General features: G+C 40.5%; 1 non-coding gene across 1 annotated transcript; it reads right to left on the reverse strand.

Moving 5' to 3' along the window:
* Positions 1-3,742: 3,742 nt before the first annotated feature.
* LOC119852334 lies at positions 3,743-3,846 on the reverse strand. The gene has a single exon (XR_005291604.1). It is a non-coding gene; the product is annotated as a U6 spliceosomal RNA (small nuclear RNA).
* Between the last annotated feature and the right edge of the window lie 415 nt (positions 3,847-4,261).

Genomic DNA, 4,261 nt, shown 5'->3' on the forward strand with positions numbered 1-4,261 from the left:
CCCAGTTTATCTCATGCACCATCTTCCCGTCAGAGCTGACTCCCTTCTTCTCTGCTCCACTGGTTCTCAACCCTAGTTTATTTGCCTACCCAGTCCATCTCCTCCTCCCAGCCCCAGCTTCCCTCATCTCCCCACCCCTCAGCAGGTCCAGCTCTTATCTTCTCTTCATTCAATATAGGTAGCTTCCTCCTCACTGCCTGGCATTCAGCAGGAGCACAGGAGAGACTGGTGCCCTGCTCTTAGTCCTGGTGCTTGGACCTGGGTTGGCTCCTAGAGCAGCTAGCTGGGTGTTGCAATTGCAGGGAAAGTCCCACTCATCCCCCTGCAGTCCCAGGCTGGAGCACGCTCACTGCGGATGAAATCTTCAGGGGATTAAGCTGTGAAGCACTAGCAGTCTGTACTGAGCATGTGCAAACTGCAATTCTTCAAATGCTTAAAACTTGGGCAAACTTTGGCAGGTTTTCATCGGGATGGCAAAAGGCACCTCCTGCCAAATTTCAAGTCTCTTCTGCACTGCAGTGTGGCACTAGAGCTTCTCAAAGAAAAGGTCATCAGAATGTAATATATCCAAAAACAAAGTATTTTTCCCTACCCCGTTTTCAGGAATAGCTGAATTTTTTTGGCCGAATTTTTTTTTTGGCCGAGAAGTTTAGCCTAAGGCAGACACCTGGCATAGAAAACTTCAGCCTGAATGGTTAAAGTACGGCAAAGTTATAAAGCAACTGAAAACAGGGGTGTTATGATAGGAAGTGCTAGGCACCTTGTCATAAACATTCAGCTAAGGGTAGCATAAAAATCCCTCCTTTACCTGTAAAGAGTTAAGAAGCTCAGATAACCTGGTTGGCACCTGACTAAAAGGACCAATAAGGGGAGAAGATACTTTCAAATCTGTGGGGGAAGGTTTTTGTTTTGCTTTTCTTTGTGTTCTCTCCGGACGCAGAGAGGCACCAGGGCAGGGAAATCCATCTCCTCAAACAATCCTGAAATGAGCTTGTGAATTTTCCCTGTGCTAAGAGGGAAGTTTATCCCTGTTTTTTGTAATGTTAAAGTTTTGCCTAGAGGGGAATCATCTGTGTTTTGAATCTGAATAATCTGTAAAGTTACCATCCACCCTGATTTTACAGAGGTGCTTCTTTACTTTTTTTTCTTTATAATAAAGTTCAGTTTTTTAAGAATCTGATTGTTTTTTAGTGTCCTAAAAACCCAAGGGTCTGGTCTGTGCTCACCTGGTTTACCTATTTGGTTGGCAGATTATTCTCAAGCCTCTCCAGGAAAGGGGGTGAAGGGACTTGGGGGGATATTTTAGGGAAACAGGAACTCCAAGTGGTCCTTTTCTTTAATCTTTGTCTAACTCACTTGGTGGTGGCAGCAGTACCCATCCAAGGACAAGGAAGGATTTGTGCCTTGGGGAAGTTTTTTAACCTAAACTGATAGAAATAAGCTTAGGGGGTCTTTCATGCAGGTCCCCACATCTGTACCCCAGAGTTCAGAGAGGGGAGGGAACCCTGACACACCCTTAATAATAGGGTGTGCTCCCAGCCTGCGTACAATCACACTATATTTTCAAGTGGTACCTGATTTATAATCTGCCATTTGGTTTATGATCTGTTAGCATCATGATCTATTAAAGTATACTTTTTAATAAATCACATGCTGGTAACTGACACAGATGACCAAAACCATGATGTTTTTGACCACTTTTGAACCACAGATTTATAGTGAAGCAGGGTTGGCGATCATGTGAGTAATAGAACAGAGAGTACATATTGATGGATTGTGTTCAGCACCACATTTCAGAGCATACCCTTGGGCTCAGATTTCCAGCATATTTTATTTGCCTTGACCTTTGCTCAGACTTTAGAATGTTGACTAACCACCTCATGCTGACATCGTCATTAAGCATTTTGGCGAGAAATCTATGCAAAGGCTGAGATCATCTGCGGACTTTTTAAAATGTCTTAAATGCTGCAAACTTTTATGGAATATTAACACCATGACCTTTGCTTCACAGCACTGATAGCGAAGGAAATCTCATTATAGCCACTGCAGTCTAACTTCAGTTTGACTCTATTTTGTTTTTTCTTTCTAAAAACCTGCTGAAAATGTAATTCAGCCCTTAAGGCGCAGGTATTTTATCCTATGGTTTTATGTGGGTTTTTTTATTGCAGTATGAATCGTATTTCACAGAATGGTAGACAGCTCTGTAACAGCTTTTGGAGAGAGCCTGGAGTAGCAATACTTGGACCTCCATAGAAACCCACTTCTTTCTAAATGGTGTGGGTAATATGATAACCCAATCCACACAACAAAGCATAATTACTCACCTGTGCTATCCACAAAACTCCCTCAAACAAAAATTGACAAAAGGTGATATTCTGGCCCTAGGTTTAAATCATGCAACCCATTGAAATCAATGAGCTCTTATGGCTGTAAGAGCAGTGTTTGGCTCTAGTGTACTATATATATCAAGGCATCACGTTTGGATACTAACACAGAGCCAGACCTTTAAATGCTCACCTCACAAATCTGGGGTTCTCAGACTTAGGTTTTTGTTCATCCTGTTATAAAGGAACATCCTAGCTGTTGTTTTGGCTCTGTGGATCAGAATTCAGATTCTGTAAGTGAGGTATTCCTATTTTACTGGCCTTCAGGTAAATGCATTGGTTGTCAATGCAACTACATCCCAAGAAAATGCATTGGTTGTCAATGCAACTACATCTCAAGAAAATATTTAAATCAGTTACTTAGAAGCCATTTAAGGAGCTGTCTTCAAACAGGCCAGTTAATGAATATTAAGAATCTTAAATCCTGCTACTTGTCTGTTTACAAGTGTTTAGCCCCTGTATATTTTCCAGGAATACATGGTATAATCATTTGGTGATTAGCAGGATTCAGAGTAGCAGGAGAAACTGTTAATAGTTTGTTACAATGCATTACCATAGACCAGTAAAATCATTACAAATTACTAAATCTAATCCCTTGCCAGTGTGTCAATTAATTTCCTCTCACCAATCCATGAGGAAATCTTAGAGGTTTTCCTTGAGTTGGTTTCTTCTTGCATTGTCTTTGTTTTTCTTAGATGTCTGTGATAGTTGGCATGCAGAGATGCACAGGAAGAGCTGAGGAGTGCATGCTGTTTGAGTACAGTAGCTGAGTGGCATGGGTGATCACTTCAGAATTTTTTATACTCTTCTTCTTATTTTCATGAAATTATAGGAAAACACTTTTTCCAGGCTTGTTTAGATTCAGATTGGCTACTGTCATTCTTTTGTTGGCTCATGTCTTCAGGGGTTGATTTTGTTGACATTTTCAGCTTTTGATATGCAGTCTGTTTAATGAATGTACAGCACACTTCTAATTGGCTGTGTCCTGTTGGGGAACATTTCAGATAACTTTTAGTTTTTGAATTTCCTTTTGATTCTGTCCTCTTTGGGAAGTGTTCCTTTAGTTTTATTAGAGTTCAACAGGAAATTTAAAAAAAAAAGTCGAAACACTCGTTCTTTATAAAAGAATTTTAACTTTAAAAACAGTCTTTTAAAAAAAATCAGTAATTCTTAGAGTCTTTAATTACTATTTAATCTAAAGAAGTTGTTAATACTTCATAACAATTTTTGGAGAGATCATTCTTCTTGTCTTCCTGAGCTGGGAGAGGGAGTTGCTGGAGCACTGACCGTAATTAATTAATTCCCCATTAATATAAATAATCTATACTTAAATGGCTTTTTACATTAGTAATCAGCTGTACTAGATGGAATGCTTCACGAATGTGCGTGTCATCCTCGTGCAGGGGCCATGCTATTTTTTTCTCTATCGTTCCAATTTTAGTATGTGTGCTGCAGATTACATTTCAGGTTGGTACATAAAGCATTTTATCACTTACATAACAGTGATATTAAGAAACCACATGCTCTTTGCATTTAGTTAAAATACTTTCAAATATGCCTTTCAAAATGGTTTGCCATTTCAACACTTAAAAAATAATCAATGGTTTTTAACAAAACATTTCCCTACTACACACATTTTTCTCTAAAATTTTAAGGGCGCAGAATTTTCTTGAAAAGGAGGTAGAGGCCATAGGCGCTAAATTTCAAATCTGCTGGGGGGGGTGATCCACCCAGGACCCACCCCCAGCCTGATTCTTCCTGATCTTTCCCTGCCTCTTCCCTCTCTGCCCCTTCCCCCTTGCGCGCTGCACCTTCACTCCTGCCCCCTTCCCCGCAGTGCCTCCTGACACTGCAAAACAGTTGATCCGCGGCAGGCG

The sequence above is a fragment of the Dermochelys coriacea genome, chromosome 2 (genome assembly GCF_009764565.3).
Source record: "Dermochelys coriacea isolate rDerCor1 chromosome 2, rDerCor1.pri.v4, whole genome shotgun sequence".
Lineage (NCBI taxonomy): Eukaryota > Metazoa > Chordata > Testudines > Dermochelyidae > Dermochelys > Dermochelys coriacea.